Source organism: Musca autumnalis, unplaced genomic scaffold (assembly GCF_047663935.1).
Source record: "Musca autumnalis isolate F117 unplaced genomic scaffold, ASM4766393v1 scaffold_4, whole genome shotgun sequence".
In the NCBI taxonomy this organism is placed as follows: Eukaryota; Metazoa; Arthropoda; class Insecta; order Diptera; family Muscidae; genus Musca; species Musca autumnalis.
The window spans coordinates 112,917,608-112,932,277 of record NW_027411977.1 but is presented as its reverse complement, the minus strand read 5'-3'; the positions used below and the strand labels follow the sequence as shown (position 1 = coordinate 112,932,277).

Genomic DNA, 14,670 nt, shown 5'->3' with positions numbered 1-14,670 from the left:
TCATCGACACCGCCGTGCCAAAGAAGAACACATTTGATCTAATGTCGTAAATAAATTATAATATAATTTTAGTGACCAAAAAGTAACCCCTGTAACACTTGCTCATAATGTTCACTGCTATCTGCTATACACCCAAACCCATCCTTTTTATATACACCAAGACCTCGTTTTGCGTCGTTGATACGTTCCAAAATAAATACGACTCAAAGTGAAAGGACGCGAATTAAGAGTTTCTATGGAAAACTACGTACAATTCAGAGTTAGGTTCCAGGATAAAAAAAATATTGTTCTTATGCCCACAATTTTAGGTGGATAAATTACTTGAACAAATAGGAACCCTAAATGCCAAAATTATTTTGGCCTGAAATAGTGAAAATATCGGGCGGTACCGATATAGAAAACTTGGATGTATGTATGTTCATCATTTGTAAAATGTAAAATTGTAAAACAAGTGAGGAAAGGCTATAGTCGGTACGGGGCCGACTATGTGATACCCTACACCACTACCTCTGTGAATAATCTTTTCACTCGAAAACATTTCGTTTATGGAGATACGAAAGTTTTCACCTATCTGGCTTTTATACCAAATGACTTAAGGCGAACTGAACCAAAATAATTAATATTTAATTTTATATTTGACTACTGTCGACATCACCAACATCAATAGGCTTCTATCTCTGTGAGAAAATTTCGTGATGATCCGATCAAAATTCCGACCTGTAGTGTGATTGCAGAAAAAGTGGAAAAGAGGGATGCATTAACGACTATTGCGATATCTCTATTATTTGACTACCTACGCCAACCTACTTTGCATAATTTCAAATATGGGATTTTCTACTTTCTTAGTCAGGCTTTGCTTTTAAAAGGTCCTCAACAACCTACGACAACCTACGTTACATCGTTGTAAAGGTGATATTTTCTACTTTCATTGCCAGGTTTTGCTTTTTGTAGACCCCTTATAGACGCTGAGATATTTGCTTTGGAATAAAATGTTGACTTTTTCTCCAAATAAAGTTTTTCTTCATTCCGACCCCTAAATATTATCCGACCATCATCAAAATCAATAGGCTTTTTCCTCTGTGGGACCCTCATTAACCCCCTAAATTTCGTGACGATCCGATCAAAATTGCGAACTTTAGCGTGATTTCCAAAAAAAAAAAAAAAAAATGGAAAAAATGGGATGTGTTATCGAATATTGCGATATCTCCGTTGTTTGGTCACCTACGCCGACCTATTTTGCATCATTTTAAAGATGGGATCTTCTACTTTCATAGTAAGGCTTTGCTTTTGGAAAGTATCCAACCAAAGCTGTGATATTCGTCATTATAACTAAAATCGAAAAAATGAAAATTTGGGTTTAATTTGCGACTATTGTGATATCTTCGTTGTTTGATCACCCACAAGAACCTACATTACATCGTTAGAAAGGAGATATTTTCTACTTTCTTTGTCAGGTTTTGCTTTTTGTATACCCCTTATAGAGGCTGAGATATTCGCTTTGGAAAAAAACGTTGTATTTTTATCCAAATAAGTTTTTTGCCCATTCCGACCCCTAAATATTATTCGACCCTCACCAAAATCAATAGGCTTCTTCCTCTTTGAGATCCCCATTATCTCTCCAAATTTCGTGACGATCCGATCAAAATTGCGGCCTGCAGCGTGATCCAAAAAAATGGAAAAATGGGATGAACTACCGACTATTGTGATATCTCCGCTATTTGGTCACCTACGCCGACCTAGTTTGCATCATTGTAAAGGTGGAATCTTCTACGTTCATAGTCTGGCTTTGCTTTTGGAAAGTCCCCAGCCAAAGCTGTGATATTCGTCATTATAACTTAAATCGCAAGCATGAAAATTTGGGGTTTATTTGCGACTATTGTTTTATCTTCGTTATTTGATCACCTACAAGAACCCACTTTGCATCATTAGAAAGGTGTTATTTTCTACTTTCATTGTCAGGTTTGGCTTTTGGTATACTCCATATAGAAGCTGAGATATTCGCTTGGGAAAAAAACGTTGTCTTTTTATCCACATAAGTTTTTTGCCCATTCCTATCCCTAAATATTATCCGACCATCACCAAAATCAATAGGCTTCTTCCCCTCCGGGACCCCCATCAACACCCAAAATTTCGTGACGATCCGATCAAAATTGCGACCTGTAGCGTGATTACAAGGTTTAGATGGACAGACGGAGAGACGGACGGACTGACGGACGGACACACATAGCCAGATCGACTCAGCTCGTCGAGACATTCATTTTGATATATGTATGTATATAAGTATGGGTCTACGACCATTATTTCGATGCGTTACAAACATTTTGGCCAAAACCAACTTATAATACCCTCCCCACATAGTGGTGTAGGGTATAATTATAGCTAATTCGGACTGAAAATGTAGCTAAAACGGTTTAAATACCTGAATTTGAGCGGTATCGTTATATGGGGGCTATACTAAAACGTGGACAGATGTAGACAATCTTTGAACTCTAAGTTCTAAGTTTACACCATATACACATATATGTACGAGGTCTTGATGTAGCTGCATATAATACATATACTCGTATAAGCACATTTTCATGTGTTTACATTCAATTTAAATACATGCCACATAAAAAATGTGTGTGTGTGTATTGTCTCCACAATACACATCAATCAACGGCGGATTATTTGAATATTTTCACCAAAATTTGAATTGTTGATTTTCGTTCTTTGACAAAGTAATTAAATTACTTTTACAAACAATAAAGAAAACCTGGGAGTGTCCATGAACACACATGTTGTCGCCAGTTACAGTTGTAAGCTCCACCCCCACAGTTTACTTCAGCAGCAAATCAACTGTTTACAAATCGAATTTCCATTTATCGATTACTACCCTTTTTTGGTCAATGGTATCAAATACCAAACGTTACTCTGGCTAGTGGCTGCTTAAATGACTGACAACTAGTCAGTCACACATTGGGTTTTCATGAAAATTCTACAACATTGGCGTCAATACGTCAGACATACATATGTATGTATGGCATAAGAGGGTCAATATTTTTGCAATAACACATCACATGAACGTAATCATGAATTTGTTTACCAATGCAGTGGCTAGTAGCTTTGGTTTGAATTAAATGCTCGTCAGCATTGAAAAAATAACTCAAATATTGGTTTAAAAATTCGTTTTGTTTTCTTTAAGAAAAAGTGTTTTTTAGAGGATTTATTAGATTCTTCTTTGGGCAAGAAAATCATGAAACGTAAAGATTTTGTTAGATCCCTGGTTCGGGTTATCCCGATTTATTGCAATCGAAGCAGTTTAATCATTTCAATGAGTGTACGTACACCGATTCACATTCATCATTGTTTTGTTTGGGGTAGTTCACATTTTTATTTAAATTTTTGTATTTTACAACATCTTAGATACATGAAATATTGAAAGAAACACATTCATCACTCTTAGGATGAATTTAAAAAAAAAAAAAAAAAAAAAAAAATAAAAAAATTGGCAATCAGCTTTGCCGACAGATATATACCCTCAGCCAATGTGAAACGAAACTTTTACCTCCGAACAGATCGAATGTATTTCAGGTCTCTTCAGAATTTGGCCCTTTTTGGACATTTGAATTTGCCGACAACAATGTGGAATAGGAATTAACTGCACTAAGACACAAATGTTGAACTTTTGTAGGGCAGGTACTCTTAGGGAGGACCGATATGGGCCATTTTAGAAGTTAAACTAAATTTTGATAAAATATTAGGAGATCCAAAGTGATATTTTTTAAATATTGGGGAGAAGTACCGAAAGTTGTGGACCGGTATTGCCCATGTGACTAAGTTTGGATATAATATGACGAAGATCAAATGTTGGACCAAATCGGTTGAACCGTTCGAGAGTTATTGTGTTCTCCGACCGCCACATATGGTGACATAGGGGTTTTTTACACCTTTCGGGCTGTTTTCCCAAGAAATATGGACTTGCCCCTGAAAAACTTTTGTCGTCGTAATGGAGGTAGCGAATGCAAATCACGGTGCCCTTGAATCAAATTTAAATGGAAGGTGCTTACACCTGGGAAGTTTTTGAAGATTCTGAAACTACAATGTTCATAGATGAGAAAAATCAAAAAACAAAAAAATCGCCGGAGCGCTTTTTAAATAAATCGCGATTCAAGTTGACTATTTTAGGGGTTTTTTAGGTTTTCACAATTTTGCTTAGAAACCGCAAGTCCTATCAAAATGAGACTGAAGAAAGCTGTGTTTTAACTATGAAAATTCTCTATAAGATTGACCTTTATGGTAGTTTTGTAGGTTTTACCATTTTTGAGATATTGAAGTTCAAATTGGGACAATGCACTGACTGTATCGCCCCCTTATAAAACAATGTCATGAAGGGTGCGCCTTAACTAACTTTTAATGGGAACCGCTTACACAAGGGAAGTCTTTGTGAATTCTGAAACAGCAATGTTCATAGATGAGAAAAATCCACAAACAAGAAAAAATCGCTGTAGGGATTTTTAAATAAATCGCGGTCAAAATTCACATTTTTAGTTATTTTTTAGTTTTTCGCGATTTTGCTTGGAAACCGCTAGTCCAATCGAAATGGAGCTAAAGAAAATGTTGTAGCTGTGAAAATTCTCTACAGGATTGACGTTTATGATTTTTTCTCTGGCTGTACCATTTTTGAGATAAAGAAGCTCAGTTTACATTTTTAGGGTTTTTTGTTAGGGTTTCGCGATTTTGCTTGAATACGGCAAGTCTTATCGACATCGACAAGTCTTATCTTATAGCTGTGAAAATTGTCTACAAGACTGGCTTATATAATTTTTCATAGGTTGTACCATTTTTTAGGATATATAAGTTTATGTTGGGAAATTGCAATCATGACATTGTTTTATAGTGAGACGATACAGAATTGAATTGAATTCGAATTGTCCCAATTTCTACTTCTATATCTCAAAAGTTGTAAAACCTACGAAAATATCATTAAGGTCAATCTTGTAGAGAATAGCTACAACATTTTCTTAATACCCATTTTGATAGGACTTGCGGTTTCCAAGCAATATCGCAAAAACCTAAACAATCCCTAAAAATGTCAACTTGAATCGCGATTTATTTAAAAAGCGCTCCGGCGATTTTTTTTTTTGATTTTTCTCATCTATGAACATTGTAGTTTCAGAATCCGCAAAAACTTCCCAGGTGTAAGCACCTTCCATTTAAATTTGATTCAAGAGCACCGTGAAATCGCTTCAACAGAAATCAAAGTGATTCGAGAGCAGGTCTTAAAGTGAACTTATACGAAATTTAGTGTGAGAGGTACCAGAAGCAGTAGACAAATTTAGGCCATATTCGAACCTGATCTATATCTGGTAGATATATTAGGATGTGCAAAGTATGGATTACATCGGTCAATCCCTTCAAGAGTTATCGTGTGCAAAATTTTTCCGAACAGTTTGAAGTTTTGTGGGGGAGTTACCTGAAGGAGTGGACCGCTATAGCCCATCTTCGAATTTAAACTATGTTTTGATAAAATATTACGAAGACCAAATTTTGGACCGAATCGACAGATCCGTTCCAGAGTTATCTTGCGCTCCTACCACTACACAAGGTGTCATATGGGCTTTTTCCACCTTTCCGGCCATTTTCTCGGGAAGTATGGACTCGCCCCTGATGAAACTTGTACCGTCGTATATGGGGAAGTCAATACAAGTTGTTGCAACAAAAATCAAAGCGATTCGAGAGCCGGTCCTAACCTGAACTTGTCCGAAATTTTGTGTGGAAGGTTCCTGAAGGAGTGGGCCGATTGAGTCCATATTGGAACCTCATCTAAGTCTGGTAGAAACTTCACGATGTGCAAAGTATGGACCAAATCGGTTATTCCCTTCAAGAGTTATCGTGCCCACAAATTTTCCGAACATTTTGTGGGGGAGGTACCGGAAGGAGTGGACCGATATAGCTCATCTTCGAACTTAAACTAAGTTTGGACAAAATATTACGAAAGCCAAAATTTGAACCGAATCGGTTCATCCGTTCGAGAGTTATCGTGCGCACCAGCCAGCCAGACAGACAGACGGACATTGCTAAATCAACTCCGAATTGTCTGAAACACATTTCGTCCAAACATACTTGGGGTATAAAACCATTATTTCGATGAGGCACATTTTGCCCGTATGAAAGTGTATATACCCTTTCTAGCCTAAAGGCTGAGGGTATAATAATATTTACTCTTTTAATACGACAAATCTGTATTATGTATGGCGTTGAAATACGAGAAAAGAGACGTGACCAATTTTGTTAAAGACAACATATAAAATTAAATCAATTTCAAAATAATTTTTAGGCAATAATTATTAAAATATATTGGAAAACAACTAAAATAAATACACAATTTTACTACCTTTATTTATTTTCTTAGTAATAAACTCAGATGACAAACTTTCTATACGCAGAAAAATATATGTTTGGATGCAAACAAATATTTGTTTGGGACTGATCGCAGACAAATATATGTTTGGATCTAAACATAATTTGTTTGTGTCCAAACATATCTCAATTTTATATGTTAGGGTACCAACATATTTTTTATGTTATAACATATTTTTTATGGTTGGAGAGGATTTTTATCAAAGAGAGTAACAACAGGGCTCTCGCAGCTGCGGAATGCTGGTTTATAATAAAGAGCTGTGCGCATGGTGTAATAGGAGACGTAGAAGTTTTGTGATGTGTATGCGTAAAACACGTGTGTTTCGTGCTTTGTTGTTGTTAACCAACGTAGCAAGCGAAGAGGAAAAGAAAAAAATTGTATTAATTATGTTGGTATTTTTTCTTCAGTGTTCTAGAGACATTCGTCGAGTAAATACGTTAAAGTGAGTGAATAAATCAGTGTTTTATCTTTCGTTAAAGAAATTTTGTTTTTAGTAAATTAAATGTCCAATACATTTTATAATTGAATCACAAAGGTGAATGGAAATATTTTATTGGACAAGGAAAAAATCGCATTTAATATTGGTAATTACATCAATACATTTTTCATATAGATACATACATATGTATATTTGAAGTATGGATGCACCTATTTATTAGATTATATAATCATTTGATTCCATATGCCGATTTCCCACTGATGATTGGAACTTTGAAGAAAATGTGTTTTATTTCACAACTAAGGAGAAGCGTTCAACGACGTTTCTATATAATTTTTTCTTTTTAAAAGTGCGACTTTTTATAAGTTTAGTTTTTTTCTTTTGTTAAAGTCTGTTTTGTCTTTTTTTGGAATTTTTATGTACCTATGTGTCTGTTGTGCTTTTGCTCTTTTTCTATTCCTTTCAATACAACACCACCATTTATAAATGTGTGTATATGTTAGAGATAGCCAGTAAGCGCTTGCTGAGAGCAAGTGGGCATACATTTTAATGTTTTTCACATTGACATTTACGCTCCCTTGCTCTCAGTAAGCGCCAACTGGTGCTTGTGTTTGTTTTTCTGTGCTTTTGGGTTTGTATTTCTTTGAATACAAACATATCATTTGTTTGCACCCAAACATATATTTGTTTGCAGGGCCCTAACATATGTTATGTTTGGAACTGCTTGCAATCAAATATATGTTTGCTGCAAAATACGTATGGGACATATATTAGAGAGGCCTTTTTTCTGTGTGTATAGAAAATCTGTTAACGAGTCCTATAGATGTCAAGAAACGGCACTAGTGCTGTCGACTGTCGGCAATTCATTAAATTATAATAAACAAAAGACAGATAAAAAGATATGTGGAATAAACAGCTGAGACATAACAAAATGTTGAAGAGAGGAAATCGACACCTCCAAACAATAGTATGCTAAGTCTGAAAAGTAAGTTTTGCAAAAGAAGCTTTCAAAGTTTGGAAAATTTTTTAACCTTCAGTACTATGCAAAGTCAATATTTGTTTATAACTTCTGTTCGGATTGACCGATCATTACCAAAATTTGACAGAATGTAAGTAAAAGGACGTTCGACACCACCAAATAATAGTTTGCTAATTCGGAAAAGTGAGTTTTGCAGGACAAGCTGTGGAATAAACAGCTGAGACATAACAAAATGTTGAAGAGAGGAAATCGACACCTCCAAACAATAGTATGCTAAGTCTGAAAAGTAAGTTTTGCAAAAGAAGCTCTAAAAGTTTGGAAATTTCTTTGAACTTTCGTACTATGCTAAGTCAATATTTGTTTATAACTTCTGTTCGGATTGACCGATCATTACCAAAATTTGACAGAAATTATTAAATTAGGAGCGAAAAATTTGTTTTCGCCGTGACGGAATGTTTTTGAGGCGAATTTCTATCCTGTCAATTCAGGTAGATACATACAAAACATTTTCCGAGAAAAAGTTGTTAACGAATCAAGCTACATGTCGAAATTATGGACCAATCGTCACGAAAATTTTCACGCAGGTCAGATGCGGATCAGAATATATAGTGCTAATCGCGAAATATTTAATGCATGAAATGGACCAAAAACAAAAATTGTATCCGATTTTGTAGTAATGTTTGAGTTTTTGACAAAGAAGGAGTTTGCAATTTAACATGATGTTCAGATAATATTTAGCCAGTTTAATGGACCAAAACTTTTTTGTGAAAATGGGTAAAATATTTAATATGTATCTTATATCTTTATTTCTGGAAGATATATTCCGCACACGTGAGTTATATTTAGAAGAGGAACCTTTCGTTTTTCCAATGATGTCAATTATGTTGATGTACAAGATCACACGGATGAAAAAAGGCCTCTCTAACATATGTCCCAAACTTATTTTGCAGCAAACATATATTTGTTTGCAACCAGTCCCAAACAACATACATATGTTTGAGTCCTGCAAACAAATATATGTTTGGGTGCAAACAAATGTTTGTTTGGGACATGAAAACAAATATATGTTTGGGTGAAAACAAATATTTGTTTGGGTGCAAACAAATATTTGTTCAGATGACATATAAATACAAACCCAAAAGCCACAAAAACACGTAAATTTACTCTCGCTCCAAACCTGTGTAGACTAACTGGTGCTGACCGAGAGTAAATGTACCCTCACGGGACACCCATTGCCTTACTCCGACATACACACATTTATAAATGATGGTGGTTTTTTTTATTGAAATATATAGAAATACCACAGCAACAACAGACGCGTAGATACGCGAGTAATATGGGTATTTCACCCAAAATAGAATGTGGATGGGTGCTACAGAAATCGGATGCGCATCAAAATCGTATGCATATTGCGCGGCTTTTACCCGCTTTAAGGTTTTTTACATTGTATGATGCAACTGACGGCGCACTTTGGTCGCATAGATGGGCGAATTTTGCGAAAAGACTAGTTTTTGGTGTCGAAAACGGCAAAGTGCGAAAATGGCTTTAAATAACTATTTTTCGTTTGATACTGTTGTATAAGACTATTTTATGCATTAATTAGCGGGGGGCATGTATATTTATGGATTTTAAGGAATTAAGGGATTGATATTTAAATATTAAATTTTATAAGATTCATTTGTCCTTTCATTGTTTTAGTTAACTATAGCTTTGAATTTGAAATTGGTCTATTTGGATATAGCTCCTAAATACAATTTAACATATTCACAGTGGTGTAGGGTATAATATAGTCGGGCCTGGTCGACATGATCCTTTCCTTATTGAGTATTTATTTTTCCTCTGCATTTCTACTTTTTCTTTATGGTTCCATGTTGTAGTTGATGGTTTGTTTAAAAATCCTATGATAAATTTATTTAATAATTATCATAGATTGAATTAATTACATTAATTATACGCACGGTAATGACGACACGGTAATGATGGAAACGTGAGTATTCTTGGATTTAAATGTGTAGATCTTATTTTTTATAAAATTTAAAATAATTAAATACAGAGTAAAAGGATTAACATACACATACCATTAATTTGGAAATTATAACATAAATAACGAAAAATATACTCACCACGGGAATGACGAAATTTGTGGAACATGCACAAAAAACACTGAACACGTCAACAGCTCTAACACAACTGACTACATTTTTCACTTTTGTCGATTATCTTTAAAACTAACGGGAATTGTCGTTACTTTGACAGATTACTTATAAACCAAAAAACCGGTTTAAAGCATTTTTTCTTAATAAACACATTGAAGCACGAACGGAATGACGAAAACAATTGGGACACAACTAAAATGTCTCAATCTATATATATATATAAAAGAGCAGTGAGGTGAGGTATTCACTGACTGACTGACTGATTCATCAACGCCCAGACGAAACCGCTGAAGCTAGAAAGTTGAAATTTTGGGTGTAGGTTGCTGTTGGTGTGTAGGGGTGAGATAAGGCTGGGTTTTTGGAAATTCGACCTAGAAGTGTACGAAAAGTACTAAAAGGTACTAAATATGGTACCCTTTGTATTAGGCAATCGGGAAGAGCTAGAATTCTGAAATTTTGCATGAGTGTCACTGATGGAAAGTTAGAAAGATGTACCAAAGGGTTTTTGGAAATTCGACGTCGAAGTGTACTAAAAGTTACCAAATTTAGTACCAATTGTATATTTTGATCGGGTATAGCTAGAATCTTGAAATTTGGTATGGAAAACAAGGTTGGAAAGTGTTGTTTAAAAACGGAAATGATTTGGGATACGCACTCGTACGAAAAGTACTAAATGGTACTAAATTTAGTACAATTTGTATTTGGTGGAACGGATAGAGCTGGAAACCTGAAATTTGGAAATCAAACTACTGTTGAAAACGAAATGTGGGTAGTTTTGGAAAATCGTACTTATGTGTACGAAAAGTACTAAATGGTACTAAATATGGTACCCTTTGTATCAGGCAAACGGTAAGAGCTAAAATTCTGAAATTTGGAATGAGGGTAACTGATGGAGACCTAGAAAGGTGTACCAAAGGGTTTTTGGAAATTAGAACTACAAGTGTACGAAAGGTACTAAAATTTACTAAATTTTGTGCCAATTGTATATTTTGAATGGATACAGCTAGAATCTTGAAATTTGGTATGGGAATCAAGGTTGAGTGGTGGTGTTGATATAAGGAAATGGTTTAGGAAATTCGTACTTATGTGTACGAAAAGTACTAAATGGTACTAAATTTAGTACAACATGGATTTGGGTAAACAGATATAGCTGGAAACCTGAAATTTGGAATTAAGATTACTCGTACTTATGAGTACGAAAAGTACTAAATGGTACTAAGCTGGGTAAAATTTGGATTTGGGTGGACAGAGAGAGGTGGAATACTGAAATTTGGAATTAAGATTATTGTTGGATTGTAGGATAAATTAAGTTTTAGACATTAGTACTTATGGGTACGAAAAGTACTAAATGGTACTAAATTTGGCACAATTTATATTCGGGTGAACGGAGACACGTTGAATGCAGAAATTTAGAATTAAGATTACTGTTGGATTGTAGGATAGAGGAAATTTTGTATATTCGTACTTATGGGTAGGAAAAGTACGAAATGGTACTAAATTTGGTACAATTTGGATTTGGGTGAACGGAGACACGTAGAATGCAGAAATTTGGAATTAAGATTACTGTTGGATTGTAGGATAGAAGAAGTTTTGGATAATTGTACTTACGGGTACGAAAAATACTAAATGGTACTAAATTTAGAACAATTTGGATTTGAGTGAAAGGATAGAATAGGATCCCTTATATTTGGGATCAGGTTACTGTTGGAGTGTAGGATTAAAATATGGTGGTTTGGGAACTCGTACTAATGTGTACTAAATGGTACTAAATTTAGTAAAAAGTGGATTTGGGCGAACGGATAGAGCTGGAATTCTGAAATTTGGAGTTAGGGTCATTGATGAAGAATAACAAAGAATTACCGTAGGGTTTTTGAAAATTTGAACTATAAGTGTACGAAAGGTACTAAATTTAGTAAAATTTGGATTTGGGTGAATGAATAGCTGGAACCGTAAAATTTGTAATAAGGGTCACTTCTGAAGAGTAACAAGGATGGACCAAAGGTCGAAAAGTACTAAATTTAGTACAATTTGGATTTGGGTGAACGGATAGAGCTGGAGTAATAATAATAATTGTTCCACAAACATCCCAGGCGGGACAGGGGAGACTTCTCTCATATCAATAAGTGCACCCCGATTCATATTAGCTCAATGATATGGGACGTACTGTTTATCGCCGAGTCCGAACGACGTGTCTAAGACACCACTTGTAGAGAAGTTGTACAAGGCTGAATTACTCAGAAAATGTCGCCAACATTACTGAGGGGTATTTTGCCACCGTTGAAAAGTGTTTGATGTCGACTGGCCGGGGAATCGAACCCACGACCTTCAGCGTGCAAGGCGGGTGTGCATACCATTGCACCACGGTGGCACCCGGAGCTGGAGTCCTGAATTTTAAATGAGGACCTCTGATGGAGAGAAACTACGATAGACCAAAAGTCGAAAGTACTAAATAGTACTAAATTTAGTACAATTTGGATTTGGGTGATAGAATAGAGCTGGAATCCTGAAATTTGGAATGCGCTCAGTGATGAAAAGTAACAAAGATGGGCCAAAGGTCGAAAAGTACTAAATGGTACTAAACTTAGTACAATTTGGATTTGGGTTAACGGATAGAGCTGGAATCCAGTCATTTGGAAAGAGGGTCTCTGATGAAGAGCATCAAAAATGTTTTTGTACATTCAAACCATAAGTTTACGAAAAGTACTAAATTTAGGACATATTGAATTTGAGCTGGAATCTTGAGGTTTGGAACGAGGGTTACTAATGAAGAGTAAGAAAGATGTTCCAAAGGATTTTTGGAAATTCGAATCATAAGTTTACGAAGTGTATTATATGGTACAAAATTTAGTACAATTTGAGTTTGAGAGAACGGATAGAGTTGTTAGTTAGTAGTTTTTGATTTTTATTTATACGAGAAGTTCTAAATAGTTCAATAATTTGTTTTAGGGGAACAGATAAAGCTCGAATAGTAAAGTGCGATGGGGATATAGTTGGGATATAAATAGGTTCATTTTTGAAACTTAAACCTAGGTGTAGGAAAAGTATTACATTTGGTACCACTTTGGTATTGTATAAACGGATTGGATTTGAATTCCAAATTTTTGTATAAGGGTCAATGTTTTTGTTTATGTAAGGAGTTTTTAAATGCGTACAAAATCTGAAATTATGTAAGGACGTCGCTGAGATAAAGTCCTGAGTTTGAAAAATGAATATTGTTCCATTGATTTTATGTTCACCGAAGGTGGTTTCTAAATAATGTACTGAAATCATGTAGTCAAACGTGAAGTATTTTTTCAACAAAAAGTTTTTTTTTGTTTTAAACGTTTTAGGAAGTTAATTCAAGGACCACGTCTATGCGACAATTTTATGTTGTCTGGGGTAACAAAGAGGAACAAGAAAAAATTACAGTCATTTAGGTATATGTCAAGCCATGCACATTAAGCAAATTTTTTTCGCATGCAAAATATGCATAAAATCTTCAAAATGCTCTAAATCATCAAAATGTCCGTCCTAATAAATGTGAGAGAATTCAAGGTCAAAATTTAAAACATAAAGGTAGAATTAGACGTGACATAACCATAAAGCCATAAGGTCATATCAATCAGCTGATTCAAACAAACCTATGGAAATCAATGTATTCGATTAGTAGTAACATAACATATTGTCATAGACATAACCATAAGAAACCAATTGGGTTTTGGTTTTCTGTGGTTATGGCGTTATAGCTATGTCACGTCTAATTCTACCTTAAAAATGGGACACTATAGGTATGTTATATTTCTAAAATTCCCAAAGTCGATATGTAGATATAGAAAACGTGGATTTCTATGGCCATTTTGAATACCGAAAATTGAATGTACGCTATTGTTGTGAAAGGTTAAGATAAAATTTCCATTTTGAAATATTTTTTTCATATAAAATATTATTTATTTATATTTCATTCCCTTTCCGCATACGAAGTAGCGGGTATTTGCTAGTATATATATATTTTAATAAATTAATGAATATAAGTGTTTTTGAACACAAAACGGTTGGGGACACGCACTGTAATGACGTTTTGCGCCTTGCGACCAATTTTTGGATATAAATATGAAAAATATTTTATTTTTTTATTGTTTATTGTTTTTTGGACCTCGTTAAAGGATATTTTGTTTTACTTAATCGGTTTCTAAAAAATTCTTTTTTTTTCAATATTTTTAACCATATATGCCTCGGGACACAGAAACAGAAACTAGAGATTGATTCTCTGTATCCAAAATAGGACGCGCATCAACTGATTTTAACTAATTCGCGAATGACAGGCTTTATAATTTTTATAATATTTGAATGATTGTTATTTCAATATTACTTTTAATTTCCGATTTTTATAAGTTGTCACAGTAAGCAACTAAGCTCTTGTAATCCCAGCAAAATTTTATGGAAGTGGTTCCATGAGATGCCATGATTTCACTGGATCTTTTGCATTGGTTCAAATGAAGTCGTGAAAGATCCGATCTTTTCACCAGCATTTGAACCCATTCGAAGGAAGTCGTGAAAGATCCGATCATTTCATCAGCATTTGAACCAATTCAAAGGAAGTCGTGATAGATCCGATCTTTTCCTTAGCATTTGAACCCATTCCATCGATCCAATAGAGAGGAATTTTGTGTTTTTATTTTTACACATATATATATTATTTTATTTATCTAAAACA

General features: G+C 34.7%; 1 protein-coding gene across 20 annotated transcripts in view; it reads right to left on the bottom strand.

The window, feature by feature from the left end:
- The window catches only part of fry (microtubule binding protein furry), a 522,947-nt gene that overhangs the window by 42,700 nt on the left and 465,577 nt on the right, over positions 1-14,670 (bottom strand). The gene's annotated exons all lie outside the window — the stretch shown is intronic.